The sequence below is a fragment of the Ursus americanus genome, chromosome 21, assembly GCF_024610735.1.
Source record: "Ursus americanus isolate L20-20 chromosome 21, mUrsAme1.1.p, whole genome shotgun sequence".
Classification (NCBI taxonomy): domain Eukaryota; kingdom Metazoa; phylum Chordata; class Mammalia; order Carnivora; family Ursidae; genus Ursus; species Ursus americanus.
Genome location: NC_142147.1, coordinates 54620712 through 54633904, shown reverse-complemented (window position 1 = coordinate 54633904; position 13193 = coordinate 54620712). Strand labels below are relative to the sequence as shown.

At 44.5% G+C, this 13193-nt stretch overlaps 1 protein-coding gene and 1 pseudogene across 1 annotated transcript in view; one reads left to right on the top strand and one right to left on the bottom strand.

Moving 5' to 3' along the window:
* Positions 1 to 8577: 8577 nt before the first annotated feature.
* Positions 8578 to 9398, bottom strand: LOC123787010 (glyceraldehyde-3-phosphate dehydrogenase pseudogene; annotated as a pseudogene).
* A 3198-nt stretch (positions 9399 to 12596) lies between these two features.
* Positions 12597 to 13193, top strand: part of LOC123787007 (uncharacterized) — a 41831-nt gene continuing 41234 nt past the window's right edge. The window contains exon 1 of the mRNA XM_045789439.2: positions 12597 to 12691. The gene's annotated coding sequence lies outside the window, so the exon portion shown is untranslated. The remainder of the gene's footprint in view (positions 12692 to 13193) is intronic.

Genomic DNA, 13193 nt, shown 5'->3' with positions numbered 1-13193 from the left:
CGAAGCTCCATACCAGGCTGGATCCCAGGATTCTGAGATGCTGACGTGAGCTGAAGTCAGATGCCTAACGAACTGAGCCACCCAGGTGCCCCTCTTCATGATTTTCTTATTAACATTTTCTCTTCCCTACCTTCAGAAAATCCTGTCTTCATGATTTCATAAATTCCTGTGTAGTACTGAGGACAGATGCTGTTGGATGATAGGGATTCCTGTACTTTTCAGGCCAAAAACTATGGGAGTAGAAGGAGAGGGGTTGCTGGAAGGTGCCAACGTGGCCATACCCTTCAGATGTCACATGGCAGAGTACATGCTGGAAATGCAGAAGCCTTGTGGACACTGGAAGGATCAGGAAGGTGTGTGCTGTCGTGTTTCAAAGCACTAGAATCTTAGCTGTACGAGCACAACGTGGGTCTGGTGTACTGTAAATGGAGGACGTTGCGGTGAAGCTGATCCATGGCTGGCGGGAAACTCGGTTCTGCCGGAGCCCTGTGACGAGGGTTACTCTTTGAGGTCTGTGCAAGGCGCTGATTAGTTGAGGGGCAGTTCACCTGTCGGAGGCAGTGAGCATTTCTACCTCAAGCAATCTACCTACTTGTTAAGGTAGATGTTCCTATGTGCATTCCCAGCCCATGCTGCATGTTTACCCATCCTGTGGGGAGCATGGAAGGATTTCTGACAATTGTGGAAACTGATACCATGAAGTTGGGTAGCAGGTTATGCTCACATTTATTTATTTATTTTATTATTTTATTAATTAATTTATTTGACGGAGAGAGAGACAGCCAGGGAGAGAGGGAACACAAGCAGGGGGAGTGGGAGAGGAAGAAGCAGGCTTCCCAGCAGAGGAGCCCAATGCGGGGCTCGATCCCAGAACGCCGGGATCACGCCCTGAGCCGAAGCCAGACGCTTAATGACTGAGCCACTCAGGCACCCCTATGCTCACCTTTAACACTGGTACAAGTGCAGTAGTGGGGTAGTTGTGACTTTGTGGTCAGCTATCCCATGAAAAAGCAGATGTGTGCTTTTAGAAAAGAAGCTGTATATTTTGTTATCTATACGGTGAGTTGGTAGATGCTCATGTCTGGTAAAATGGCTCATCCTCCCCACAGTATGTTCTAGTTGTTCCATTTCTTCCCTCTGATGCTGTCTACCAGCAGACACTGTGCTAATACTTGCTCTCATGGGCAGAGATGCTTGCCCCACCTCCAGGCATCAAACCATGTTCCATGCATCAAGGAGGCAGTGTCAATCTGATAGGACTCAGGGAATTTTAGAATCACTCTTTTTTGCTCGGGGAAGCCCGACCTCTTCCAGGTGCTTCTGTCTTCATCTCACTGACCAGAGCGCTGTCATGTGGTCACTCCACATCTGTCTGTAACACAGGTGGACATGTGAGCTTGTTGGGAATGGCCAGTGTTAACTGAATGGTTTCCAGGCATCCGACACAAAGGACATAATGCCTTGCACTAGAATCAGATGTTGTGAAAAGGCCCTGAAATTAGAGTGTGCTACTCAGATTCACAAGAATTTTATCATGTATGGAAATGGAGTGCTAATTCTTCAGAGGTGATGACTAAGAGCTTTTTAGTCTGCAATTATTTATGCTCTCATAGTAGAAATCATCAAATGCAGTTTCATAGTGAGAATTCTATGTTCAACTCTATTATAAATTGTAATACCTATCTTTTGCTACGTGTATTTCATATCTTTTTTGATGAAATATTTGAATAAATTCCAATTCATTCTAAGTTGGGTTATTTTGATGAAAGAATGTGATGAGAGGGGCACCTGGGTGGCTCAGTCATTAAGCGTCTGCCTTCGGCCCGGGGCGTGATCCCAGAGTCCTGGGATCGAGTCCCACATCAGGCTCCTCTGCTGGGATCCTGCTTCTTCCTCTCCCACTCCCCCTGCTAGTGTTCCTTCTCTCGCTGGCTGCCTGTCTCTTTGTCAAATAAATAAATAAAATCTTAGGGGAAAAAAAAAAGAATGTGATGAGAAGTGTATTTATGGGTGATCCCAGGAAGCTGGCGGACGGCATTGAAGGAAGTGACATGTGGAAAATGAGGTAGCCAAGACACACTATCTTATGGTCCCATTTATTTATGAATATGGGAAATGTCTAGGTGGTGAGTGTGTGTCACATAAGTAACATCACCCCAAACAGAATATCTAAGAGTGACTATTTGTGCTTAATTCAGGAATGATCTTTGACTTACTGCAGAGGCTGTCAAATTTATCTTGCATCAGAACCTCTGGGAGCACTTTTAAAATCTCAGATTTCTAGGACTCTTCCCATGTTACCATTTCAGTAGTTCTGGGCTGGACTGCAGCTCCCCAATTTTCTGTCCTTACAAGTTCTCAGGTGATGTCACTGGGGCCTGTTTTGGGAACCTGCTTTGAAAATGAACATCCGAAGGCATGCTTGTGGTGGTCATCTTCAATGAGGATATTAGCCTGTGAAGAACGCAGTCAGATACACAGATGGGCATGAATTGTTTTAGGTGGACTGTGTTCTTGGTTCTCCGGATGTGAAAATGGGTCATATATAGGCTGGACTTCTGCGTTTAAACCCTGGAAGCTGGACCTGTGCACCTGGTCTTCAGTGGTCAGTTAGAATACCCATTCAGGGTATATGTGTGCCCAGGGCTGGAACTTACACTCCAGTCTCAGACCATGGAGGCTGTTCTGTGTACGGATTTCTGGATGAAGCGTTGATTGTCAGAGGAGAGAATCCAAGAACAGGTCTTCTTCTGGAAGGGCATTTGAATGCCTCTTGTTGCTATAGGTGACCAGGTTCAAATGTTGACTCTACCAATATTTAGATGATCATTAGTCCTTTTTTTTAAAATTAAGTTATTTTGGTCAGTTATAAAGAAAAAAAACCCCTATTGTTTCTTTTCTATGAGGGGAAAAACCCATTTCTTCCCTAATGTGTTTCTGTGCTCCATGTCCCTCTTACTACACAGAGCACTTTATTTCTGACACTTCTGGTCACAAATACAGAGTGGGGGTGCTTTCCCCACAACAAATAGCAAGTCTCCAGCACTGTCTGTATATCTTACAATTTAACTTAATTTGAACACTGTTTACCCAGAGATATTTTCAGGTCCCACAAATAAGGGGTCAGTTCCAGAAGGCAGGCCTTCCCCTGCCTTACACACATACTTTCATATATTGTTCACAAGCTCAGGCTATTACCCATATTTGTGAATGACTGGGTATAGTTTAGAGATTCCAAGAATGTCTTACTTGGGTTCAATTAGTTTGCTGAGTGGCTTGCAAACCTCAGGGAAACATGTTTACCAGCTTATTAAAGGCTATTGTAGGGCCACCTGGGTGGCACAGTCCGTTAAGCCTCTTACTCTTGGTTTCAGCTCAGATCATGATCTCAGGGTCCTGAGATTGATCCCTGTGTGGAGCTCTGCATTCAGCGCAGAGTCAGCTTGAGTTTCTCCCTCCTCCCTCTGCCCCTCCCCACCATGCAATCTCTCTCTCTCTCAAATAAATAAATCTTAAAAAATAGAAAAATGAAGGCCATGATAAAGGGTACAGCTGAATAGCCAGATGAAGAGATGCATAGTGTGAGATTTGGGAGGGTCCCATGATCAGGAGCTTTTGTCCCCGTGGAGTTAGGGTGTGTCACCTTCCCACTGTGGATGTGTTCACTGGTGTGGAATCTCCCCCAACTCCATACTATTGGGATTTTGTGGAGCCTTCTTCATGTACTCATGACCAGTCATGATTCCATTTGCAGCACTTCTCCCTTCTCTGGATTAAGGGGTGTGGGGAGAAGAGCTGAGTGTTCCAAGATTCTGATTATGGCTTGGTCTTTCTCATGGCCATCGACCAACCAGGAGCCCAACCAGGAGCCCACCCAGAGTCCCTTCTGAGAACAAAAAATGCTCCTGCTGCTGTTATCACTTAGCAATTTACAAGAGTTTTCAGAGCGTTGTGCCAAATACATGTGTATTCTGTTATGTAACATCAGTAGGAAAGGAATAATAGTAGTCCAAATTCATAAAATCATGAACATTAAAATCATGAGGATAAAGCATTAATAACTGGACCATATATTGTAAACACTATAGAATGACTTTAACTTCGGTGAATTTTGTGGATTTCATTTTTCAAGGAAAACACGGCGCACGATTCCTGTTTTCCATGCTGCTTTCTCTGTTTTTGAATGTAAATATTTGAACCCTGAAAATGGCAGCTGAGAATGATCTTCCTGGTCTAGATTTTCCCTGGAAACCTGCAGGAGTTCTACCTCTTAAGTCATCATTATTTCCCTTTATTGCAGGGGAACCAAGGCGAGTGTGAGAGGTTTTTCTCGGTCATGTGAATGTAGCCAGTTCGTCCCTCTGGTGTTAATCACAGACGCCTTGGCAGCTTTTGTTTTTAACATTTTCTCCCTGATCTTGGATGCAGACGTATTTCTAGTTTCACACAGTGTCCAGAGGAGTGTCCATTGGCAACTCTGGCCCCTTGTCTTCCAGCCCATCACCATCAGTCCCAGGAACCCCAGATGGGCAAAGCGTTAAGGAACAAACAGTCTCACATTCCATTAGCCTTTCCAGTATCCTTAGCTGGAACCTACAGGAGCTTGGAAATACCATAGCTACTTGTGTGTGACAAGAGGATCAATAAGTACATGGCAAACACTGTAAATATTGGCGTCTATTCTGCCATATTTTGTGATAAACACATAGACTGACCCTATGCAGCATTCAGATGTACCTCAGATGTTCTGTGTATAAGACTCATTATGGTTGTCATTCTGTGCAAGCACAAGCCTAGGGACCAACACCTTCATGGGAACAATAGCACACCTAGATCCTCCCCTCAGATAACATCTACTACCCCAAGCACTTCTGTCCTGGAAGGCACCTTTGTAACTTTTTATACCCTCTCTGCCATTACTGTAATTTTTCTCTTTTTCATTAGACCACCTGGTAGCAAGTGAACAACTTGGCCTTGATGGATGTATGTTTCCCAACTGCCAGCCCTTTACTGTGTTGAGTGATGACCACTGTGTATCCAGGTGCTTCTCTGTATCCTGGAGGAATTCCAAAACTTCCTCATCTCACGAGAAAATGTAGCCTGTTTTTGTTTAGGTCCGTCATATATTCATGCCTCACAGAGTGTTAGGTACAGTTACAAGCCAGTCACGTTGCAGGCAAAATTGTGAATAATCGAATCTGTTTCAGTAATAATAAATGATAGCTGTACAATGAATCCTTTTGTAGTTACACAATTATCCATAAAATTATGTTGTACTAATGGTCCCAGTAGATAAGGTCAGAGTCCAGTCAGTAATGAAATAGTTTCTCCCGAGGGGCGCCTGGGTGGCGCAGTCGTTAAGCATCTGCCTTCAGCTCAGGGCGTGATCCTGGTGTTCTGGGATCGAGCCCCACATCAGGCTCCTCCGCTGGGAGCCTGCTTCTCCCTCTCCCACTTCCCCTGCTTGTGTTCCCTCTCTCGCTGGCTCTCTCTCTCTCTGTCAAATAAATAAATCTTTAAAAAAAGAAAAAAGAAATAGTTTCTCCTGAAATAAAGCAGAAATACTCAAAATACCTTTGAATATGTATCTTTCAATATAAGATATATTTCCCAGGCCTCTGGGTGGCTCAGTTGGTTAATCGTCTGCCTTCAGCTCAGGTCCTGATCCCAGAGTCCTGGGATCAAGCCCTGCGTCGGGCTCCCTGCTCGGCAGGGAGCCTGCTTCTCCCTCTCCCTCTCCTGTTCCCCCTGCTTGTGTTCTCTCTCTCTCTCTGTCAAATAAATGAATAAAATATTTAAGAAAAAAAGATATTATACGTTCCTAACATATACCTGGGTGCGGGGTTTTGAAGACAACTCCACAAAGATGGTTAACATGGTCGATGGCCCTTCAACAAACTGGCGCTCCTGACGATCAATGCCAAATTGTTGCAGCAAGCATAGGTTTAAAACCTGCCACACTAGGTCCTGTCTTAGCGCAACCTCAGGAGGAGAGAAGGTCCTTTAACAGCGCAAGGTTAAGACCCACAACAAATCTAGAATCATGACACAGCTACAGCTGCCTGTAACTTATGTTGGCAGAACTAGAGGCATCTTGCTCCAGAGAACTCTGCTCAGGGACTGGATACATGACACCTGCATCAGAGGATACTGCTCCACCAGGACAGGTCTGTGCTCTGCCTGATGGCCCAGACTAAGCCTATGGTTTCCACTACCCAGATCCCTATGGGGGCGTCAGTTCAGGCTCACTGGGGACACGCTCTCCAGTATAAGGGACTCTTGAATATATAGGGAAGTCCTGTATAGACTGTGTAGGAATTGAATATGTTTCCATCTGAGAGAGAGAGGAGTGAGTCATCCAGGGTCCTGTCCTCCCTCCATAGAAGAAATCATCTTGGTACCCAGGTGGCAGTCCCTCCCATGGTTAAAGAACACTGAGCAGGTGTAGAGATGCCAACAGATAAACGGATTGTTTCCGTGGCATCTGGTCATTAAAGAAACAGATGAAGAGTCATGATGCCTACCATCCAGGAACTTTTAGGTGAGAGCAGATGGGTTCATTGTTGAATTCAGGATTGTGGAGTCAATGTGAGGAAGAGGTGGTTTACAGGGGACTTTGCTTCAGTTGGGCCAGTTCCCTCTCTCTGTTGTGGTGTGAGTTCTGGTGTCACCTTTGATGGGTCATCCATGGACCAAAGAGTCTTTAGTAGTAGTAGCACTTATTTTGCATTCTTGTTAAGAAAGTTTTCTGTTGTAATTGCCCCTGAAAATGCTAAGTGTTAATGTTAAATTGCATTTTTAAATTTTATTTTCTGAAATAGGAGAGAGACTAAATAGATTAAAACACTATGAATTCTGGGTGTTGATTTCTTTAGGAAGGCTTAAGAATGACAAGCCTAGAAGTACCCCAGAAGCAGCCAGCTCCCCCCCTTGCCCAAACCAGATCCACCCCCTTCTGAGGCTGTGTGCAGGTCTGGCCTGGCTCTGGATCTCCTCCCTTCCCAGGACAGATTCGAGGGATCACATTCTGACGGGGTGTTCCTTTCGTCTCTCCAGGGCTGGTGCTCACAATTCCCAAAACCCAGAATCCGATCAAGGGAGCCGAAGGACTGTATATTTTAGTGCCTTCATTTCTGTTTATCATTAAATCATGTGCTTTACCATCCTTTCACCCAGAATCCTCTTTTCCATTCCTGCAGATTTCAGTAGTTGCTCAAGTAACAAAACATAAATATATGTATACATTATGACATGATTAAAATGTGTATGTTATGACACGATTAAAGCAATCTAGCTAATTAACACGCCCATGACCTCATAGTGTTAGGGTTTTGTATTTCTGATTTTTAAATTAATTTTTGTTGAGAACATTGAAGATACATTCTCTTAGGAAATATCAAGTATAATAATAGACATGGAATTATCTGTAGTCACCATGCTGTACTTTACATCTCCAGAATTTATTCATCTTGCATAACTAAAATTTTGAGCCATTTGACCAACATCTCCCACTTCGCCCTCAGCCATGTCCTGCAATCGTGGTTTTACTCTGCTTTTAGGAGTTCAACTTTATTAGATTCCAGATATAATTGAGATAAGTTAGCATTTGCCATTTTGTGTGGCTTATTCCACTTACAGTAAAATCCTCCAGGCTCACCTACTTTGTCTGAAATGGAAGGACATCTTCTTTTTTTAAGACTGAATGTTGCATATATATATCATGTATTATTTATGATACATAATCTATGATATATGTATTTTATATCTTAATACTATATAATGCATATATGTCATATTTTCTTTATTCCTCCTAGAAAGCAGTAAAACTACAGGGAGATGGTACTTCCTATTTGCTAGAATGACTGAATTTGAGGAAAAAACTAAAACTGTTAACACCAATGTGGACGAATTAAAATGATCCTACATTGCTGAGGAGTATGGATAAAGTACAGGAAAACTGGCATTTATGTATAAAGTCAAACATTTTCTATCCTGTTAAAAAAAATGTAAACACAAGAGTGAAAACTCTCTGAACTACTAATCTATCTTTCCCTTCTGTATTTTTCCATTCATCCATATTTCGCTCCTACCATATACAAACTTTATTTCCCACCCCCCCCCCCGCCCGGGTACAGTATACTTTTTTTTTTTTAAAGATTTTATTTATTTATTCGACAGAGATAGAGACAGCCAGCGAGAGAGGGAACACAAGCAGGGGGAGTGGGAGAGAAAGAAGCAGGCTCATAGCGGAAGAGCCTGATGTGGGGCTCGATCCTGTAACGCCGGGATCACGCCCTGAGCCGAAGGCAGACGCTTAACCGCTGTGCCACCCAGGCGCCCCGGGGTACAGTATACTTAATTCTGGTATATGATAAGATAGGGCTCCCCCAGTCCCTCCCCTTCTTCAGGGAGTCTGGGATGGTAACTGGAGGTCAGGAGATTCTCAGTGTCTTGGGGGATGACTTGGGGCAAGGACTCCCCAGAAGCTGAGGGCCTCTCTCTTCCTCTTGCTTGTGCTTCGGCTGGTAGTCTAGGGGGCTCTTAGTCCTTGGAGGCCGTATGGACCATAAGATTTGGCTACAGTCTGTAGCCAAATTCATTATCATACCAGGAAGTGAGCTTCACAAACTGGTCACCGAGAGCAATGCCAGCCCCAGAATCGAAGGTAGAAGAGTGGGTGTCCCTGTGAAAGTTGCAGGAGACAACCTGGCCCTCAGTGTAGCTGAGGATGCCTTTGAGAGGCCCATCCAATGCCTGCTTCACCACCTTCTTGATGTCATCATATTTGGCAGCTTTCTCCTGGTGGCAGGTCAGAAACATGACTGACACACTGGGGGCGGGGACACAGAAGGCCATGCCAGTGAGTTTCCCATTCATCTCAGGGATGTCCTTGCAGTGCTGGTAGAACCAGGGATAATGTACTGGGCAACCCATCAGCCATCATGTCACAGTTTCCCAGAGAGGCTGTCCATCGTCATCGGTGGCAGTGATAGCCTGACCTGTGGTCATGAGTCCCTTCCTGATGCCAGAGTTGTCACGGATGACCTTTACCAGAAGGGCCAGTTGGTGGTGCAGGAGGCATTGCTGACAATCTTGAGGGAGTTGTCATATTTCTCATGTTTCATGCCTATAACAAACATGGGGGCATCACCAGGAGGGGCAGAGATGATGACCCACCTAGGCCCACCATTCAAGTAAACCCCAGCCATCTCCATGGTGGTGAAGACCCCAGTGAACTCAACAACATATTCAGCACCAGCATCACCCCATTTGATGGTGGGACCTCACTCCTGGAAGATGGAAATGGGGTTTCCATTGATGACATGTTTCCCATTCTCAGCCTTGACTATGCTGTGAAATTTGCCACGGATGGAATCATACTGGAAAATGTAGCCCATGTACTTGAGCTCAATAAATGAGTTATTGATGGCAACAATATCCACGTTGCTAGAGTTACGTAACAGTCCTGGTGACCAGGTGCTCAATTGGTCACATCTGTTTACTCTGACCTTCAACATTGTGTCTTGGGGATGTGGCTGGCACTACCAGAAAACACGGCCGTCTGTTGATTGAGGAGGAGCAGAGAGCCACAACTTTTTTTTTTTTTTAATCCATAGGCAGACATCGGGGCTCAGTTGTTAAGCGTCTGCCTTCGGCTCAGGGCATGATCCCAGGGTCCTGGGATCCAGCCCTGCATCGGGCTCCCTGCTCTGCTGGAGCCTGCTTCTTCCTCTCCCACTCCCCCTGCTTGTGTTCCCTCTCTCGCTGTCTGTCTGTCTGTCTGTCAAATGAATAAAGAAAATCTTTAAAAAAAAAAATCTGTAGGGAGACAAGAGGCAAGGCAGATAGGTGGGGCCCAGTATGTACATCTTAATGGTTATTATAGGACACCTAGTGCCCAGCTCGCAGGGTATTATGGGGGTGAAATCGCATCATATGTGCAACACGGTGCACCATAACTTCCTTGTGAACAGAAAATTAGTGCTCCACGCGCCTGGGTGGCTCAGTCGTTAAGCGTCTGCCTTCGGCTCAGGGAGTGATCCCAGAGTCCTGGGATCGAGCCCAGCATCGGGCTCCCTGCTCTGCTGGGAGCCTACTTTTTCCTCTCCCACCCCCCCTGCTTGTGTTCCCTCTCTTGCTGGCTGTCTCTCTCTCTGTCAAATAAATAAAATCTTGAAAAAGAAAATTAGTGCTCAATCAACATTGCAGTAATCAACGTATACACATTGTCTTCCGAATAGAGACTTACTTCGACATTAGTGCATTCAGTAGCCTTCTCTCTGTAGACTTTTTTTTTTTCTGTATAAGTGCTATGAAAGCATGTGGTCCTTCGGGGTGCTGATGGTGGTCTTTGCTGGGACCAACAATAAACTCACAACAGCGAAAAGTAAATAGTAAACTCTTTCCTGGGAACTCACCAGGAGTTGTTTGTGTTGACATAAGATGGAGGGTGTGGGGGGCTCAGGTGCGCTGTGCCTGCATTCTCTAGTGTAGACACTAACCGTGGGTCTCCAGGAGCAATGTCCCCACTAAGAAGGAACTCATGACAGATACCAATTCTCAGACCCCGTTACAAACCTGCAGAATCACCATTTCTTCTATGGAACCTGGACACCAAATGATTTCTGTGCACGTTCAAACTTGAAAGCACATCATTGCTTATCAGCCTGGGTTTACAGTAAAGAGCCCAGGGTGAGTTTTCAGAACCACCATCACCTCTGTCTTCTGCCAGAGTCTGTCTATTGGTCAGGGCGAGAGCATCAGTGCTGCTTTACCTCTGTGCTCCAGGTGCTTCTCAGGTAGACCAGGGTGAAGCACAAGGATTCGAAGGTATATTTGTGAGAACTGACTCCGGCTTTCATTTGAAGAGAAGATAACAGACTGATCTGGAGTTGGATGGAGCAGGTAGTGCAGCCCACGTTACCTGTGGCAGGATTTGTCGCTGTCTGGGAGGGGAGGACATCTGAAACCAGGAAGGAGAAACTCACACGCAAATGTCCACGTAGGAACTCGTTTTTCTGAACCTTTCCTGTGACAAAGGAGCGGGTGGCCTTTTGTGCATTTCGAGATCCTTCTGCCTCTGAGCTGATGATAGCAGGTGACGAGGCTGTGCTGAGGTCTTTAAAGGCATACAGGTGTGATTTCTTTACATAATCTCACCCGAGAAAGAAACCTAGGACAGAACGGAGAGGAAGAAATGGCTGCTTCTCAGGTAAATCTTGTCTTGATTAGCTCAGGGGCAGTGTCCTCATTTCTTACGGAAAGCCCATCTATTTAGAACTTGCAAACATTCACTTCTCTACTTCTGGTGGTCCTGCCTAGCAAATATGTTTTGGACTACTTATCCTTTTAATGAGAGTCAAGTCAGCCCTTTAGGATATTCCCCTCTTACATCCCTGGGGCCATCTCCATTCTCTCCAACTGGGCTTTCTATGCAGCATGAAGAATTCCTACCATGAACTCATGACATGCAACTATGGGAAATGTTCCCCCTGTGACAGATCAACATGGGGATGTGTTGATACCCATGATCCTCACTGGGGATTTGTCGGATTTTGGAATCCCAAAGAAGGAGGAAATATGTAATATTTAGATTCTGTCTGGGTGTGGCCTGAGTCTATATAAACTGAACGAAAATGAACAGACAATCCAGATGGCTATCAGGTCCCGAATAAGTCAATGTTCTGAAAAAGCCTTGCTGTCTAGATTGCTTCAACGAAAGACTTACTATTTGAAGTACATTAAAGATTGCAGGATATGGGAGCTACCTCTGGCTTGAAATTTCATAAAACTGCTATATTTTCCTGATTGGAGTCATAATATGATTTGTTTGTTTTGTAAACTTTATCACAACAGTGAGGAGTCCTATGTGCATCAGGCCACTGATACCAATTTGTCTTTGTTACATTTAATGTTACTTTGCTCACTTGATTCAGGGTCTCTGTGCTAGATTCCCTCGGAAAATGCGGGTATTCACCTTTCACCTTTCTTTACAGGAGATCTTGGCCTTTGCAAATAAAGGTACTAAATGGCCTTTGGTTTCATGAGTTTCCATTTAATTCTGCATAGTGTCACAGATATGCTCTCCTTTATTACTTTTTTATTTTCAGCAGAATGAAACAAGTACTGTGTAATTACTGTATATTCAAGTGTCTTAAAATTCTATAGTGTAATTCAGCACAAATGCCTAGTTATTTCCTTGAAATGATAACATTTGTTGGTGTAAGGAAGAAAATATTCATGATGTTTTGTCTTGATTTCAGCGTTACCATTCCCTGAGGTTATCTGTAAACTTCACTCTAGGTTAGTGATAGTTCTAGAAACTAACTGGCATAAAATATTGTTGCCCACATCTTAAAATCAAATATCTATTCCTTATTTCTGATTTCTGATTCAGCAGTAGTTGGAAGTGGAGTTAAGGAGCTGAACATTGAAAATGCTCCCTAAATACAATAAAGAGGCCATCAGGAAACAGTGTTTGGAGAAGTAATTTTCTGTATGCTTCTGTAATGTGTTCTCTTCTCTACCGAGCGTTGTGCTGGATTTGAAATTGTAGATTCTCCAGCAGGAGTCATGCTTCTCTTTCTTGTCAATAGGTCTTGCTGTCTGTAGTCTGGATCTGGTCAACTTCTGTGGAAAAGTAAAGAGCCCCAGCACAGGAAGAGAAAGGAGACGGTAGCCACATGCCCAGGTAGGTGGGAATGAATGAAGCAGATGACAGAGGTGAGGACCAAAGGTCAAAGGAGAAAACTTGACCTTAAAATGTGATTTGGGCTGCTCTGCTTGAATGGAATGATTCTGGAAGCCTAGGTTTAATTCTGTGGTGGTCACAGAGGGACATCTCCTGTCTCACTCTTCACATGGCCCTACATCCTCTAAGGACTTACCTTCTGTTCTAGCGTCTTCCATGGCATTCACGGTGAATTCCAAAAGCCTCCCCAGGGCCACTGTGGGTCTATGTGATCCGATTACTATTCCATTGCTTTTGGGGGCATGGGAAAATCTGCACACACAGGGAGTTTCTAAGTGGAGGCCCCAGTGTGATTTACTGCTTTCCCATTATTGGGTGCATTTGTCTCCTGGAGACATGCAGAGATTCTCTTACAACATCAGGAATGTGGGGTAGACTGACCCTCCCCTCTCAAATCTTATCCAGAGTAGCCTTCCCCATGGAGATTTCCCCATTGATCAGA